Source organism: Ursus arctos, unplaced genomic scaffold, assembly GCF_023065955.2.
Source record: "Ursus arctos isolate Adak ecotype North America unplaced genomic scaffold, UrsArc2.0 scaffold_6, whole genome shotgun sequence".
Lineage (NCBI taxonomy): Eukaryota > Metazoa > Chordata > Mammalia > Carnivora > Ursidae > Ursus > Ursus arctos.
In genome coordinates, this window is record NW_026623078.1 from 75,142,912 (window position 1) to 75,161,830 (window position 18,919).

The window sequence follows — 18,919 nt, forward strand, 5'->3', positions numbered from 1 at the left end:
CATTGGTTAATGGTAAATGCTATGGACAAAACTGTGTCTTAGCCAAAATTTGTAAGTTGAAACCCGAACCCCCGATGTGACCGTATGTGAGACAGAGTCTTCAGGAGGTAATCAAGGTTAAAAGAGGTCATAAGGGTGGAGCCCTAATCTGATAGGACTGTAGCTTTATAAGAGGAAGAGAGAGAGAACGAGAACTGCCCTCCCACCTCTCTCTCCATGCGAGGATTCAAGGAGCACGTAAGTGTCTACACACCAGAGCATTCTCACCAGAAACCGAGCTCTGCCGGACGTTGGTATTGAACTTCCCAGCCTCCAGAGCTTCCAGAAAGTAAGTTCCTGCTGTTTAAGCTACCCAGCCTGTGTAATTTGGTTTTGGCAGCCCGAGCTGAGGCGTACAGAGATGGTGTTGCCGTGTAGAGCACTGTGGCCGGTATAGGTGAAGGGTGTCATGCTGGGGGGCTTCCAGCCCATCTGCTTATCCTTGCACGTCGCAACAGAATTAAGGTAAAGCAGAGGCATCGTGCTGTTACATTGTTTAAACGTGGACTGGATGCATATGGTCAGAGTCCAATCTGAACTTCCCATCTTGGTATGACATTTGCAGATTAGTTGGTCTCGCTGATGTTTTAACAGATATTGTTAATAGATAACCTGAATGTGAACTTTCTCTCATCAAGGAAGTGCCTTCTGGCAACTCTTTCAATTTCTCTTCCAAAATTAACAGTCGTACTGCTCCAGTACAGTTTTGTCTGTGGTCTGGCGGAGACTTTCCTAGTTACACCGCCTCCGGGCACCACTCCTTGGCCGGCCCAGGTCCCCCCACTGGTTCTAGGTCCCTTCTAGGCTATTCCTGGAGAGCACAAGGTATAGCAGGGTTTGGGGAGAAGCATCACCTTGACAAAGACAGAGGGCCTCGGAGCTGGAGTCAGAGAGTGACATACCTCCTTCACGGAAGTTAGTGGGAACCCCGAAACTAGTCCCTGCGGTGTGTGTGTGAAATGGCGGTAGAGGGGGAGGGGATGATGAGCTGCGGGTTCTTCCTCCCCAGGTCCAGATGGACTGAGGGTAAAGTCCCCATCGGGTGCAGTCACTCGCAAGCACCTCTGGCTGGGGGCCGCAGGTGCAGGGGATGCTAAGACCGGGAGCCACGGCGCCCCTGCTCCCCTTCCACACCCAGGCAGCTGCCGGTGGCTGGGAGCCAGCAGACTCGTGCTTCAGGGGGACGCCCAAGGTCCAGGAGCCACAGCTGTGGCCTATGCGATTGATTTTTAATTACGTTTATTGACATACTGCCAGTTTTGGCATTGTGTCTTGAGGTCCACGATTTACCTCTGAATTCACAATTTTCTAGCTGAAATATCCCCTAATTGTTATTACCGTGGTCATCTGTGGCCAAGAGGCTCTCTTGGTTTTTATCTAAAAACATGTTTTCTTTCTCACTACTAAGGGTAAGAAAATCTTGATTGGAGTAATTTTGATATGTTATCCTGCCAAACTGTAAAGGGAAGTTAGCACGAACTCTCACGATTCCATTTCTTAGCTGAATTAACAAAGAGATAAAGAACAAGCCTTTACAAAGGTCAATGTTTGAAACTGGTCCTTTCTTTCATCCCAGAATTTTAAACTCTCATCAGGGAAGGCTGCTGTAAGGATAGCTACATTAATTCAACAAATTCTTCGTGTGAAATAACCATGCTTGATACCAAGGGTGAGAAAGAGCCAAACTATCCTCTGCCCAATGAGAATACATTAGGTAGGCATAGAAAAGCTGTACGGATGTTAGAACAGGCAGAGACCCTCTACCTAGGATCTTTAACAAATCCGCATTGTCCAGGGAACACCTAGTCTCCTACTTTACAGGGTAAGTTGGATAAGTAGCTTAACCTCACTGAGCTGCTGGGTTTGGTTTTTTGGTTTTTTTTTTTTTTTTCATTTTTTTAAATGATGGCTGAATAAATTGTTCACTTGATAAGGTTGATATAATTAAATGGGATAAAATTCTTTGTTCAATAGGTACTTTGCCAATGGCAGTTTTCTGGAGCTGGACATTCAATAGTTAAATGCTAAATGGAAGGAAACTCAAGATGGGAATCTTGGCTTGAAATATACCAATATCAGTCACCAACTGTTAACAAGAACTGACAGTTTTTCCTACCAATTTTCTTACCCTGTTAGTGTTATTCTTACAAAGTTTTATCCGTCAGATAAACCTCAAATTTTGTTTGTGTCAGTTTGTATTTCTTTAATGACAAATGTGGTTGACCTTCCTTGTATTAGTATATTTGACCTGCTTGTTTTTCTGAGAAGTGCATCTTATCTTTTGCCTATTTTTTTTTTTCCTGTTTGGGTGTTGGTCTTTTAATTTTTTATTTGTTGCATGTATTATATCTTAAGGAAATCCTCTTGAACATGTTCAATAAAGGTATATTATGAAAAAACAGATAAATAAAGGTAGTTCAAAATAGGTGTGTGGATAAGTCCTGCTAAAATTAGTCTTTATAGATGAAGATGCTAAAAGTTAAATAACTCACTGAACCTTCTCACTGGTTAGTTAGGCGGGATTTTAATCCAGTCCTGATTGACTAAAAAAATCTGTGCTTGGAGAGATTGTTTGTTTTCCCACATGCCAAGAAATAGAAATCAGCAGTAGACTGTGTGTGCCGGTGAGTCTCAGCGGGGGGGGGGGGGGGGGGGGGGGATTGCGCATGCGCTCAAAGGATTGCGATGGCTAAAGGAATCCTGGAATTACTACTCCTGTAGGATTCATGTTAATCCCAGGAATTTCAGCGAGGTACTTAAATTTCATAAGCTTTACTTCATCTGTAAAAGGGGCCATGATGATAACTCCCTACCCCATTTTTCACACCTGTATGATCTTCATACAAATTAAATCTTGTAAAGATTGTGTTCTCATATGAAAATGAGACCGTCTATCTAACGTGGCAGTCTCAGGTCATCTGGTCCATTCTCTCTCTTTGCCTTAGTTTGGGGTGCGATTCTTTAATTGCCCACTAGTTGGATGGCTGAGAAGGTTTCTTTAGGCCTCCTCAGCTGGCACACGAGCCTAATCCAGTCTCCACCTAAAATATGGGTGGAATTTGCAAAAGTTCCTAGATGAATGCTCCTCCCAGGGAGAATTTATGACAACTTTTCCAAAACGAAAGCCTCAAATCTTTATTATATTCTGTTAATGACTCAGTGGACTTTTGGCAGAAAAGACAAGTTTCCTTTGGTTCAAACACTTCTACAGAGGGCTCTGATTAACCTATCCGATGGTCTAAAATCAAAATAACATATGCAATCTTTGGCTGAAAAAGCTCACCCGTGGTGTTATAACAATAATTCCTCTCCTTGTTTTCATATATAACCTTTTGGAAATATTCCTGTTGGAGCCAAAATGTCTATATTTTGGAAACTTGGCCTATGGATGGATGATGGCTGAAGTATGCCATTTATTTTCCTTTAGTGGGGTGGTGGTGCATACTGGAACAGTTAGAATGGTTGTTAGACTGTTTCTTAAAGAAAATTTTGTAGGACAACCCAATGCAAAGTGAAATAAAGCCCTCTTCTTTGCCTTCATGTCGTAATACATACTCCTTTCAAGAGGTTTTTCCTGACCACCCAATTTAAAGTACTTCACACCCCCAGCAGTCCCTTTCTGTAAAGGGCCAGATAGTAAATGTCTTGGGCTTTGCAGGCCATATGGTCTCTGTTGTAACGACTGAGCTCTGCCGTTGTAACATGAAAGAAGCCATAGATAATATGAAAACGAGTGAGCATGGCTGTGTTCCAATAAAACTTTATTTATAGACACTGAAATTTGAATTTCCTATAATTTTCAAGTGTGACAAAATGTTATTCTACTTTTGTTATTTTTCCAACAATTGAAAAAATGTTAAACCCACCCTTAGCTCACAGACCATACCAAACCAGGCAGTGGGCTGGATTTGGCCAGTAGACTCCAGTTTGACCCTTTGTTCTACATTATTCTGTTGGGTTTTGTTTTTGTTTTTGTTTTTTTAACATAGCTTGTCTTTTAAAAGAATCTACTTGTATATTGTTTATATTGTTTCTATACAATCTAAGCTCTGTCCCTGTGAAAGCAGGGATGTTCTCTCTCCTGCTCATCCCTGAGCACAGCACCACGGACACTCAGTAAATATGTGCTGAATGTGTAAATCTGCAGCTTTCTGGTAAACCAGTTCCTCTGAATGAGGGAATTAGTTTAGCATGTATAGCATATTGAATTCTCTAAGTGATTTTTTTTTTCCAAATAAATTTTACATACACTATAGAGTTTCATGGTAAAGGGACCCTATAGAAAAGTGTTCTTCAGCTTTGGAGTTAATGATGACCAAGCTGCTATATTCGTTAGTATTTGTGACGTTGACTAAATTATTAAACCTGTCTCAGTTTTCTCAACTACAAAAAGAGAATTGTTTTAGGACCTATTTTATAAGATTGATGGTGGTTTTCTGCTTGGTCTTTCATTTTCCTCCCCAAACCCACTCTTCATCCTGTTCTGTGCTTTGGCAAGACCACAACAGAGATATGTGCCCTGTCCTCTGGACTCCAGTCGGGTTTTGCCAGTGGAGGGGTGAGGCCTGGGGGACAATGAGGTAGGAAAGTTTATACTCTGAGTTTACTCCCAGATTTCAGGACTGGCTGTGTCTGCTGGGAAAAGATGTTTGCTCACAGTATTACAAATGTATGGATGCTCTATGATGTACCCAGTAAGTATCCCCTATTAGTGCAAGAACAATCCTGGTACTAGCTTCAGGGTACATGGTTTCTCTACACCCACAACATTAAAAACAGTCTCTTTACTAACATCTCAAATCATCCTAAATTCCTTCTGGGACTCTGAACTGATCCCAGCAGTTTAAAGAGAAAATGCTCGAGAATCCATGGTAGCTCGAATTGAAACTCTTCTTACTTAGAAATCTGTTTGTTTTCTTTGAAGTTATATTACAATAATAAATGATTCCTTTTGATTCACATTTCTCTACAGAGTTACAAACTAAGTACCTACAGGATATATTCCAGCTGGTGGAAACTTTTTTTCTCCCCACAGTGTGGGTGGGTATGTATGTATGTATTTATTTATTTTAATGTTTTTTTTAAATTATGTTAGTCACCATACAGTACATCCCTGGTTTCTGATGTAAAGTTCGATGATTCATTAGTTGTGTATAACACCCAGTGCACCATGCAATACGTGCCCTCCTTACTATCCATCACCAGTCTATCCCAGTCCCCCACCCCCCTCCCCTCCGAAGCCCTCAGTTTGTTTCCCAGAGTCCACAGTCTCTCATGCTTCATTCCCCCTTCTGATTACCCCCCCTTTCTTTATCCCTTTCTCCCCCTACCGATCTTCCTAGTTCTTATGTTCCATAGATGAGAGAAATCATATGATAATTGTCTTTCTCTGCTTGACTTATTTCACTTAGCATTTTTAAAATCAGGAAGTTCTACAGCAAAATCGGAACCTTCCAATACTCTTGAAAAGAATCCACTTGTTGGCTACCCAGGCTGGCCCACTTCACGGCCAGGATCAACGAGCTGAGTAGCACGTATGTCCTTCACGTGGGCTTTGCACGTGGTAGGCAGCTTTGGTCCTTAGCGCTCCCTCTGCAATGCTTCCAGCTCGGTGTTTTAGGTTAGCTACCTGCCCCTGTGGACATTTTCTTAGAGAAGAACAAGGCCAAGTCATCAGCCACTTGGGAGGCTGTGGGGAGAAGGTGATGTCGGTGTGAGGAGCAAAATGGTGTATACAGTCATCCAGAAGAGAATCCAGAAGAGTATCCAGAGGGGTGGAGCAGGAGTGTGGCGTGGGACTGACGGTCTTCTTGGAGCTCAGGTTGCACACGGAAAGTAGACTCCACGAGCAGGGCCGTGTGCATTTCTCCAGCCCCCTCAGCCTGAAGAGACAGCAAGTTGGACTTACCACGCTGGAGTTTAGCCCAGACAGAACCATGAGGGCCAGAGAGTTGAGGCTCTTTGTGGGGGAAGGAACATAATGGTGGGTCATGGAATCTAGGCCAATGGGGGGGGTGACAAGAAGGGTGATGGACAGTGGGGGCCGTATGCAGCCACATAGTTCAGAAGACTCACTGTGTACACTGAAGCCAGACTCCGTGGATTCGAAACTCCTCCTGACCCCTGTTAGCTGGGTAAATATGCACGTATATGTTATATATGAAGAATAGGTATAACATATTATGTACATGTGTTTGGAACGCTGCCTGTGGTAAGTTCTGTGGCAGGGCTACAAGGATACTTTTCCTTCCCTACATTGAATTTGATTTTAAAACTAAAACTTTCATTGTTTCACTTAAGGAATATTTAATGAATTTTTATAATAAACATATAAAAGAAGGTTAACTGATAGTTTGTGGGGACCAGAGAGAGAAATCAGATGTGAAGCCACTCAGACTCACAAAATGTGGTCAGGACAAATAGGAGGGATAGACTCCATAAAAGAAAACATAGAGAAGGCTTGGCGTGGGCGGGGTTCCTGAAAGACCTGGTCAGTTTCAGACACAGCTAGAAAAAACCAGGCAGCTACTATGCCAAGTCTGTTAGTAGGTGCCGAGCCTGAGATTTCATGGATTTTTCTAACGTTGCCTTTGAAGCAGAGACTGGAATTTCCCCAAAGGCTGATTCATAAAAAGAATTTCTGGTAGTGTGCCAGTCCAAGCTGGGAGATATTTTTGAGGAGGTAGTTTTTCTTTCTTCCTTTCTTTTATTTTTTTTTCTTTTCTTTCTTCCTTTTTTTTAACTCATTTTTGTTTGTAAGGGTGGAAAAATAGGACATGTACATGGCAAATATGTCAAGCAGTAAAAATAACTATAGAGTGACAATAAACTTTTTGTCTAACCCTTTGCTCCCTTTCTAGAGCCGTCTTAGAAATAAATCACTAAAACATAGCTTTTGTGACGATCAAAAAACATTCTGTTCAATTGTAACATGTATATTTACACATATCATTTTTTTAAAAGATTTTTTATTTTTTATTTATTTGAAGAGATAGAGATAGCCAGCGAGAGAGGGAACAGAAGCAGGAGGAGTGGGAGAGGAGGAAGCAGGCTCATAGCGGAGGAGCCTGATGTGGGGCTCGATCCCAGAACGCCGGGATCACGCCCTGAGCCGAAGGCAGACGCGCTTAACAACTGCACCACCCAGGCGCCCCCACATATCATTTTTTTAAATCCTTTGAAACACTACACTGCAGCTTTTGATTTTATTTTTTTTCCCAGTACTGGGAACTGTTCAAGGAAGTCTTATAGAGTTGTCCCCGTGATAGATGTGTTATCAGGTACTTCATCCGTTCCTATCCGCACATGGTCACCTACTTCCTAAATGTCTGCTCTCACAACCAATATGGCGACAAAAATCGTGGTATAGAATTGTACATGTGCTGCTTGCCTGGAGGATGAAAGCGAAGTTGTTAGGTTACACACTCGAGAAGAAACTACAGGTTTAGAATATTGATGGATACTGTTCAATTGCCCTTCAAAACGATTATACAAGAGAATTCTCCTCCTAACCTTGTGGGAAGGAGAATGGCTGTTCCGGTTTCACCAGCACTTAAAAACATTTCCTCCTGTCCATCTATAAAGTAAATATTCTTTTGTTGTATCACATTTCTCTAATTCTGAGGGAAGTGAAACATTTTTATGTTTAAAAAAAACATTTGTATCTTTTTTTCTGTAGAACATTGTTTGTGCCCTTTGTCCGTGTTTGTATTGAGCTAGTGCCTTAGGAAAATTGTAAGAAAATTTTAAGAACCTTATTCCTTTTGCCTTATCTGTACTGCAAATATTTCCCAAGTTGTTCATGCACTGATTTTGTTTCTAGTATTTCTTGACAAGTAGAAATTTTGAAACCTTATAAAGCTATATTTATCAGTCTTTCAAAAATTCTAAATTCTATATCTTAGAAAAAGCTTACTGCTGTAAAGTTACAAGAAAAAATTCATTTTTTATCTCAATTTTGAATTATCCACATAGATCAACATTTTTGAATCAGGGACTCACCTTAATCTTTTTTCTCAGTAGGTTGTCCCAGCACCATTTTTTGAATATTCTGCCTTTGCTGCACTGATTTGGAAAGCTGTTAGTATCACAATCTAAATATCCATACACTTGAGTCTCATTCAATATTCTTTTTTCCTTTGATATTTCTTTTTTTTTTTTAAAGATTTATTTATTTATTTATTGGACAGAGATAGAGACAGCCAGCGAGAGAGGGAACACAAGCAGGGGGAGTGGGAGAGGAAGAAGCAGGCTCACAGCAGAGGAGCCTGACATGGGGCTCGATCCCATAACGCCGGGATCACGCCCTGAGCCGAAGGCTGACGCTTAACCGCTGTGCCACCCAGGCACCCCTCCTTTGATATTTCTATTCATGCACCAGTACAAAACCTATGCCAGTTTCCTAATAATATTTAATCATATAGTCTGTTCCCTTATCTATTTCTTCAAAGTGTTTCTGCCCGATCTTCCCCTGGACTATCGATTCAGAATGTCTTGTTTCATACAGACAGTCCTGTGGTAATCTTATCGGAATCCCCTTCAATTTACAGATTAACGTAGGTTAAACAAGCATCTTTACAATACTGCATTATCTTCACTAGAACTGGACATTAATTCCCATTAGTTCAAGTTGTATTTTGTGTTCCTTGGGTCACTTTAAGGGTTTTCAAAGTTCTTTCTATGCTCTCTTAGAACATCTTAAAGTTTATTTATATAAATCGTAACACATTTCTCCTTACCTCTATTTCTGGGTGTTAATTTCTTTGACGCTTTTGCTTAAAGGATTTTTCTTCAAGTAACCGAAGTATGTATATCTTATTTGAACATAGTAAAGCCAACAGGGTTTTTAGATATTAATTTTTAAATTTTCCCTTTATTTCTAACCATTCTCCCAGTTGATTCTTTTGGGTTTTCCAGGCTTACGAAATTATCCAGGTATTTTTAAACTGAAAAACTTTCCTTCTCTCTTAGAATTTTTATACCTCCTATTTATCTTGCCTCAATCCCTTAGAAGGACTCTCCCACAGAATTTTAGGCAATAGGAGTAATAATCAGCATCCTTTTATGTCTTAATTTAATGGGAACATTTTGTGTTTTCACTATTGTGTTGCTAATTAAGCAATTGGGCAGGGATCAGTAGGGATGGCTTGTCTGTACTCCTTCAGAAGCAGCTAGAAGAGCTCAAGTGGGAGCTGCAGATTCCACTTTCAACATGGATTCACTCACATGGCTGGTGACTTGGATTTGGTTGCTGCCTGGGAGGTCTGCTGTGTCTGTGATCCATAGTCTTAGGTTGGCCACAGTCTGCTTGGGATTCCTTACAGCCTAGTGGCCGTTTCCAAGAGAACAAGGCCAGGTGTATGGCATTTTAATGATCTAGGCTCATAAATCACATAACAATTCCACCATGTTCTGTTAGTCTAAGCTGGCATTGTTCAGTGCAATAGCAGCTAGACATATGTGCCTGTTTAAGTTTAAGTGAATTAAAATTCAATGCTGTTATACATTTTAAGTGCTCAATGTGGCTAATGGCTACTGTATTAGACAACACAAATAGAAGATTTCCATCATTGCAGGATGTTCTGTTGAGCAGCCCCCATCTAGGAAGTCACAAAAGTCCACTCAAGTTCAAGGACAAAGGACCTCGACTCCATCGCTTGCTGAAGGCGGTGTCAAGGTTACAGTGTAAGAAAAGCATGTGGAAAGGGAGATACTGTTGTGGCCATTTTAGGGAAATAAAATCTGCCATGTCTGCTAACTCAAATCATAAAAACAATGTAAAATGGATACTACAGTTGAACGTAGGCAGATGCTATGACCCTGCAGTTTTACTCCCGTGTATATACGAACTAGGAATGTTACAAGTGTACAGAAAAGACAAGAACAGGAATGATCGTAACCTCACTTTTTGTAATAGCCCCAAATTGGAAGCCATCCAAATGCCCATCAGTAGATAAATGTTCAAATAAGGAGTTGAATCTTGGCTCTGATTATTTCCCATGAAAGTTGCAAAACATCTCAAAACTTGAGTTTTATTCACTATAAAACAGAGGCAATTCTATCCACAGGATTGCTGTGGAAATTCAGATCCCATATGCAAAAGCATTTAGAGTATGTTAGCACTCAGCAAGTGCTCCTCTTTACATCGTCGGTGACTACCATGGTTTCTTGGCACGCATGAAGTCTTCATACACGTGCACAGAACTAATGAATTCATGTAATAATCTGATCTGCCCATCTGAATCTCTAAGCTGACACCCTACAGTTCGTAGAAATCGATTCTCAAGAGGTCATGTTGGAAAGGAACCTCCTTTGAGGACAATGACTGGCCTATCGATATTTGTGAATGACTAAATGGACGGTTGGATGAATCTTATCCTTTCCCTTGCCTGTACGTAGAAACCTACTAACACAACTCAAATTAATGAGATTTTTATCCTAGGTTTTAACCTCCCACCATTCCCCACAGGAACTCTTTTTAATGATGTTGGCCCACCCTTGGCAAGATCATATTGGAATCTTGGAGAAGTTAACAGAAAGAATGGTTGTGGATCTGAAGAATAGAGTACCCACCTCTGGTCGGGGAACTGCAGCTGGAAATCTCTTGAGAAAAGGACACCCACATGAAATTCCAGAGCCTCAGGTTTCTCCGAGGTCTCAGCGAGGGAGGGAGACCACAAGTATGACCTTCCTGTTGGTATTTGGGAACCTTCACTTCAGGTCCAAACCAGAAGCAGGAAGCTCAGTGCTTGCTAAGCAAGAAAAGGAAATAGACTCAAACATTCCAGCTTGAAGCTGGCATTGGGATAGTTCTTCCTTTGTTAAGGGCATTTCTTTCATTCCTGCTAATGAGCCCAACCTGCCGGGAAGGAAACCCTCTCTCTCCGAGCACAGAGCAGAAACATTTCACTCACTGCGCACTGCCATCCAAACCCAGGGAGACCTGTCTTGTTGAAACGTCTATTCTCGTCCTGTATTAGCATTGTTTTTGATCTAGTCTGAGGCTTAAAGAGATAAGTCAGACCTTGAAGGTGGAGGATAAGATAAACACAAATTAAAGATACAGTTCAAAGTTGAAAGGATTTAGTTCTTTCATCGGGTTCAGAAAAGGGCTATTCATTTTTTATCTTTTTAAATGTCTTTTCTATTTCCACCAACCAAGTAGTCTTCATGGAAGAAGCCACAACTGAATGGCACCTAAATGACAGGAATGGACACTCCAAGCAAAGAGAATAATATTTAACAAAAACATGAAGAGGTGAACAAATGAGATATTTTATAGGGAAGGTAAATGATTCCTCTTGGCCTGCGGGACAGGGGCATGTTGGAAGAAAAGTAGCAAGGTGAAAAATAGTAGCATTTATTAAACACCTACTATGGCCTAAAACCTGTGCTAAGTTCCTCACTTGGGTTATTCATGTTATGGAACGAGGGAGTTTAAGCTAATTGCAAGAGCTCAAACAGTTAACGGAGTCATGAAGCTGGAATTCAAAATTTGTTCTGACCTTTTCCAAGAACAATGCATTTTGGACTGTGGAAGAGCAAGCCTGTAAGCTAAATCCAGGTAGACAAAGGGGTGGGTCTTGAATGCAAAGCCAAGCATCTAGCTTTAAGTTTTGGAGCAAGTTTAAAAGCATGATTGCAATATGATACGGGCTGTGTTGACAGTTGTCACTGGGGTGAGCACAAAGAGCATGGGACAGCCAGGCTGTGGAGTGCATCATATATACACCCTCAGACCCCGGGAGAGGCCGTTCTTTTGTTTGCGAAGTGTTCAGTCATGGTGCAGGTAGGCTAGTTTCCAGTTTTCCTCATTTGCTCCAGAAAACTGGAGTAGAGACCTGAACAAGGTTACCACTGGCATCGGAACCAGACCTGTCATCCCAGGTCACTTGGATTCTGATGATGCTCATGTCCCCTCCTGCTACTCCTAGGCATCCACCCCCTAACTTTGGTGTTCCAGTATAAATTTCAAACTCCTCCTACCATTTCCATATTCTATATAATGCATGTACTCCATCATCTAGAAGCCTGAATGGGGCAGCTCTTCACTGTCCTCTCCCACCTCTGGATCACATAGCACTTTATCCAATTTTCATGAGTAAGATATCGTTGAAGGCAGAAATTGTGTGTTTTTTAGCTCTGAATATATCACATCTATTTTAGGTTGCTTTCAATTTTCAGTATTCTAAACACTGAGATATAAATTTTTTTATCTCTATCCATATGCATATTTAGCACTTTCTCTTTTCCTAGAAGTACAATTACCATTATCTAACATTTAAAAAAATTTTTTTTTAAAGATTTTATTTATTTATTTGACAGAGAGAGACAGCCAGCAAGAGAGGAAACAGAAGCACGGGGAGTGGGAGAGGAAGAAGCAGGTTCCTAGCAGAGAAGCCTGATGTGGGGCTCAATCCCAGAGCACCGGGATCACGCCCTGAGCCAAAGGCAGACACTTAATGACTGCGCCACCCAGGCGCCCCTAACATTTTTAATCCTTAAAACATTTTCCTAAGTATCCTCAAAGTCTCAATTTTTACCCTCCCCCAACAAGTTAAGATACTCTCATGTGATATGCTCAAGAAGTGGGTTAGAAAAACATTGCTTTGGGGCGCCTGGGTGGCACAGCGGTTAAGTGTCTGCCTTCGGCTCAGGGCGTGATCCCGGCGTTCTGGGATCGAGCCCCACATCAGGCTCCTCCGCTATGAGCCTGCTTCTTCCTCTCCCACTCCCCCTGCTTGTGTTCCCTCTCTCACTGGCTGTCTCTATCTCTGTCGAATAAATAAATAAAATCTTTAAAAAAACACAAAAAACAAAGAAAACAAAAAACATTGCTTTAAGATTTGATGGAAGGGGACAGTTGTTTAGAAGATGAAAGACTTACTGTGCCAATGATTTGCACTTTGCCCCTTCCGTCCCCTGACACCCCTGCTCTGTAGCTCTGGGACCATATTTTTGAGGTGCCCTTGTCAGTTGACCCCCAGGGAGACTTGGCCATTGGGTGGCACTGGTAGCAAAATGGAAAGTGGAAGAAGGGAGAAGCCAGGGAATTCCGAGCAGAGTCTCTGACAGTGACCCCATCTCCTCTGAAGTTGGTTTCACATCCTTTCCGGATGGCCCCTGCCTTTCTCTAGTCGGATCTCCCACGTGGTAACTCTGCCATAGTTAGCCCCTGCCTGACTATTCATCCTCTGAGCTCAGAAACCCCTCCTTCCCTTTGGTTCCCCTCCTTGTCGAGGGTGGCTTCCTGCTGTTGCTACTCCTTAGATGTCCGACCACCTCTCCTTTTAACCACTCTCCCCATACCTTTGTATTAAATTGCCTCTTTCTCCCTGGCATGGGATCTGTTTTCCCAAAGTATGCTGGCTGATATACTTACCCAAATATGCTTGGCTAGAGGTGGTGGTACAAGGAGCAGAATCCACACCTGCTGATGGAAATCTGGTGGTCCTTCTCTAGATCCTGTAAAAAGTGTTGGTGTGTAAAAGAGGGCATCAAGCGAATGGTGGAGACAACGACTATGGAAGGCCGGGGGTGGGGGGGATGTGATTGTAATGGTCTGAGGCAGTCATAGATGGCTGTGTGAAAGGGTGTCCTTTAAACAATGTCTCAAGGGTGGATATGACAGCAGATGTGCAAGGTGCTGGATGGTCCCAACCCAATTTGGGCCTACATCCTCTTGTTACTACCCCTAGGAACCTTTGTGTTTCTCTCTCTCTCTCTCTCTCTCTCTCTTTTTTTTTTTTTTCTTTTTTAAGTAGGCTCCACACCCAGTGTGGAGCCCAGTGCAGGACTTGAACTCCTGATGCTGAGATCACGAGTCAGACACTTAGCCAACTAAGTTACTCAGGTGCCCCCCTAGGAACCTTTTCTTAATGCATGAAAATATTTTGAAAGATTTTTGAATTTGAAATTGCAAAGTACCTATTATGAGATTTTTTTTTTATGTTCTTAAACCCTGCTTTACTGTTAGTGATATTTTTATTTTCAGTTGCCTAAGAAGCGAACATAATCTTTGACGTTCCAGAATCCCTAGACATCATAATCCAGTCTTGGGTTAAATAAAGGAAATGAGCTATCCCAAAGTATATATTTTCTGAATAATTGGTCTGTGAGCTATTTCAATTATTTATAACTGTCTTAGAACTTCCTGAGTTAAAGGTCAATGTGGTCTTTACAAGAAAAGCCTACCTGATCCTTCTGCTTCCATGTTCATGTAACAAGCACCTCCTTCCCCAGCTGAGGCATCTCTACTCTCCCATCTTAGCCTTTCATTCTTTGACCTCAATGTCCGTCTATAGGGTCTGGGGTAGGCATTTCATTTAAAGTGGTGACTTCTACTTTACGCAAAAGGAACATTCTATAATGGAACTCAAGTGACCTCTACAAGGTTCATCTCTCAAAAAAAAAAAAAAAAGGTATAAATATAGTTTCTGTGTATCTTCCTCCTTGATCTACATTTAGACAGTAATTGATTGATTCTAGCTTTCAAAAGCTTTCTTTCTCTGTTTCAGAACAGTAAAAAGTAACTGGCCTAAAAATCTAACTGAAATGATCAGTTTTACCGCAGCTCACTACACTCACTCAGCTGTTCTGAGTGGCAATTTGAAAGAGCTGTCTCTTGAAATTGGCATTTTCGGAGTATTCTCCTAAATTACAGTTGGGCCATAAATACAACAGGTTAAACTAAAGCAGTTGAGAAATTTTATAGGTGAAAAATTACAAGGATATGATCTTTCCACTCAGGCATGTAAAGATTTAATCTCCCAGATTAAAAACCCAGAACACAATGATTGTGTCAAGATAACAGCTGGGAGGAGGCTCTGGGACACGGTTCCCAGGGTGTCTTCAGGGGACTGGTCTGTGGCCGACAGAGGCAGGTGTTCCACTGGGGGAGCGCAGAGGAGCCCTTCCACCAGTATCAGGCCAGCTGTGAGCTTATCTGTGGCATCTTGCTTTCAAGGAACGGTTCCTCAGTGTCCGCTGAAGAGAAGGGAGAGGAACCACCCATGTGGGAACCATATTGCCCATTGACAGGGGAGAAAGAAAAACCATGAAAGAGAAAGCAGGCTAGGAAGCCTAGCCATGTGCAAGAGGGATCTCTTGTATTACAGGACTGTAGCATTTTGTATTAAAATATGCATTGCTGTGACTCCTGTCCATTAGCTGGGGGACAGTGCTCTCCTTTCCTGGTGGCCTCAGAGATCATGCCATTCTTCTCTGCACGCCCGTTTTCACCGCCCTCCTCTGCCTCACCCAGACTGTATCGGGGGCTTCTAACCAAGTCTCTCATCACTGCTTCTTTCTAATCCAGCCCTTGTGTTGCAATCACCGTGGGTCCTCTAAGACAGAAATCTGTCCGTTCTACTCCTATGCATAAAATCTCTCCAGCGGCCACATATTACTCTCAAGATCCAGTCCGAGCTCCTCAACCTATTGTTGCAACCGTCCAGGAAATGCCTTCTGCACGTGTCCTTGGCCTAAGCTCCCGATTTCCTGCCCTGTACACCTTATACTCCAGTCACATAACGTACACAGATGACTCTCTTTCTTTGCCTATGACCAGATCCACATTGGAGAAGTCTCATGAAAGCCTCAAAAGGGAAAGAAGTCATTACACACTTCTTACGTGGCAGCTCCAGGCTCCACAGGCACACGGACCCTGACAGGCAGGCAGAGGCTGTATCGCCTTTCATGGCCCAGCTTGTAAGTCTCAGAGCATCACTTCTGCAGCACTCAATTAGCTGGAGTATTCGCAAAGGCCTGCCCAGTTTTAAGGGGAGGGAACATCAATACCACCTCTTGATGGGGGTCAAGGGGGGTGGCATGATTCTAGAAGAGCATCAGAGCCTGGAAGTATGTTAAAGTCGTTTTTGTAAAACAGCTTGCCACAGGGAGGGTGTATAGATTATTGTTCTAAGAAGTTTGACTAAGAAGAGAGGGATAGAAAGATAAGAGAACAAAGCAGGATCAAAATAAATTTTCTTTGGCCTGGACGTGTGACTGCACCACTAGCAGATGGAATAGTCTGGAAGGGGACCGAGGCAGTCTGCTGAAGGGTGTGTGCCCTAAGCACCTTGCTGCCGAGCAAGGGAGCCCAAACCACAGCCTGATACGGCTCCCTGCCTGCTTTTGTAAGCCCATGAATGAAGAATGAAGAAGAGATTTTGGTAATTTAAATGAATAAACAAATAGTATTATAATAAAATTACATTATTAAATAAATAAAATATTAAATAGTATTTAATAAATAGTATTTATTTAATATTTTATTTACTTTTTATTATTATTTATTCATTATTAAAAATATCTTGTGACCTATGAAAACTCCTATTTCAAGCCTCCATAAATAAAATACCATTGAACACAGGCACGCTCACTCATTAGATATTGTCTGTGGGGACTTCCATGCTATTCTGGTGGACTAAGTCTCTATGACAGAGCCCACACAGACTAAAATATTTCTCTTACTCTCTATAAAAGTTTTTGCCAACCCCCGTGTAGTGGGTCTCTCACAGACCCATTTGTGTCTTGATATGCAAGATGGATGTTTCTTAACACAGGAGGGTCCCTTCCACATATGGCATAAGGAAAAAAAAAAAAAAAAAAAAACAACTCCAGATTTCCTGACTTCCTTGCTGGCTTTCTGTAGGGATCTGAAAAGAGTGGCTAAATGTTTGCTTTTATTCCTGGTCAATATTGACTTGCACTTTACCATTTATATAGCATTTTAGGTCTATGTTTTTGCATGTTGTGGCTACTTTCTCATTTGTCTCTCTGGTCTTAAATATCACTTCCTCAGAGAGGTCTTCTCTTATGAACCCATTTCAAGCAGGTCTACCCCTGCCTCCTTATTCCTGAATACGGACTGGTCCTGTCAATCACTGCACCTGTCCTTGTTACATTATTTGCCCACCTGTCTGGATCAGCCTCTCTGACACCAGAGTGTGTGCCTCCCGTGGCAGCAGGGCCCTGGCTCATCCCTGATTTCCTGGCGGCGATGTTTATAGTTTATCTGTCTGGCATGCTGCCAGCTTCATGAATATGTTTGTGAACAAAGGCATGCTTCCCATTTTGGCTTTAGCTTCCAAAAGTAGACAGGCACTTTGATTTCCGCATCGTCAGAAGCAAATATCTCTCCATTTCCATTTCATAGAAGACCGTGATTGTGGGGGGAGGGGGTGAGTCTGCATACCCTGTGGTTGGGATTTGTGGAACAGAGAAAAAGTGGGACATTTCCAAAGTCGGCAGGGGCTGAACTGGGGAATGTGGAGGGGTACAAGCCGAGAGTCCGTGGCCCTGGGAAGGGACTGCAGGCAAGGGGATGACTGGGCTGGATCTGCTGGCTCGGGGCTGTTTTCGTCCACAGGGGCCACCGCCTTCCAAGTTTCAAGAGGGCAGGTGGCGAGAAGTCTGGGAGGGGATGAGGTTAGGTTAGATGAGACTCGTGTCAGGGACTCATGTCAGAAACAGAGGGAGTGAGGAGTCTGTCTTCTCTGACCTTGAAATCCTGGTGCCCCATCCCCCCTGTCCTCCCCTACCCCTAAGTGCTGCCTATTCTGTTTCAACCAGTCTCTATCTGTCCCTCCTCACTGCGGACATCTTACCGATGGATCACACTCACATCATTTCTTAGCAAAACCACGGCAAGGGCATCCAGTTCATCTCCTTCAGCGTCTTCTCCCCCGGAATAAGCTTGTAAAGGGTAAATCTGATCTTGATTAAAACCCTCCAGTGGCTCCCTAATCCTCACCAGAGAAGATCTCAATATCTTAAATATTGACACAAGCCCCTCGGATGTTGTCTACAAGCCACCCATTCAAACTTACTTCCATCACACCTTCCCTCAAGCCAGTCGCATGGAATCCTCCATTGCTGAGGCAAAATGGCGACTTCCTTCACCTTTGCCTAGAATGCCTCCTATTTCTACATGGAAGTCCTCCTACTTGAAGATTCATCTCAAATATGAACCCCTCTGTGAAACCTTCCCCAGGGAGAGTTCTAGATTCTGTGCACCCTGTCCCCTCTCTGCCCTTGCTTGGCTCTGTAGCTCTCCGGGCATGTGTGCCATTCCTCCCTTTACCCCTCATCCCTATCCCTCGTTCTTTCTCTCAAGGGAACACAATGTAGGACATTAGTTTTCCTGTGTAAACTCTATCTTTGTCCTCATACTCGGTTATGTTGTGTGATGTTTCGGCAGCAAGAATCTCTTATCTGTTCTGAATCCTCAACCCTAAGATTATCTCCTGGAACACAATGGACTGTAATCAAGTTTTTGTCAAAGAGGAAGAAGAGAACCAGAGGAAGGGAATAAAGAGGAGAGGAAAGGAAGAAAAGCAGGAAATCAGTGTCTGTGGAAATAAGTGAGCGTGGACCACATAGCGGTCCACGTGGTGACCATGGCAATGGCCTTCATGGCTGCAGGGCCTGTGCTCAGTGGCAATACCACTGAGTCAGGAGAATTGATGCTGGAAATGATGGGGCCCAAAGAGGCCATTTCAGTGGATTGCAGAGGTGATGGAAGAAGATTTTCATTAAAGCATCGTAGTCTAAAATCAGATCACTTAGTGTCCCCCTTGATAGCTCTGAAACCTCGGGAAAACTGGGTGCTCACTGAGCGCTCTTCTGCCTCACCTGCCAACAGGGGTAATACCTTAATTCTTAAAACTTAAAGTATCACCTTAAATGCATTTATTTTATTTTTTATTTTTTTAAGATTTTATAAGAGAAAGCAAGAGACAGAGCACAAGCAGGGGGGAGAGGGAGAGGGAGAAGCAGACTCCCTGCTGAGCAGGGGGCCTGATGCAGGATCATGACCTAAGCCGAAGGCAGATGCTTAACTGACTGAGCCGCCCAGGTGCCCCCACCTTAAATAAAT

At 42.7% G+C, this 18,919-nt stretch overlaps 1 long non-coding RNA gene across 1 annotated transcript in view; it reads left to right on the forward strand.

Annotated features, from left to right (window-relative positions):
* The first annotated feature begins 225 nt into the window (after positions 1 to 225).
* The window catches only part of LOC130542944 (uncharacterized), a 61,895-nt gene continuing 43,201 nt past the window's right edge, over positions 226 to 18,919 (forward strand). The window contains exon 1 of the long non-coding RNA XR_008957872.1: positions 226 to 328. This is a non-coding gene — a long non-coding RNA (uncharacterized LOC130542944). The remainder of the gene's footprint in view (positions 329 to 18,919) is intronic.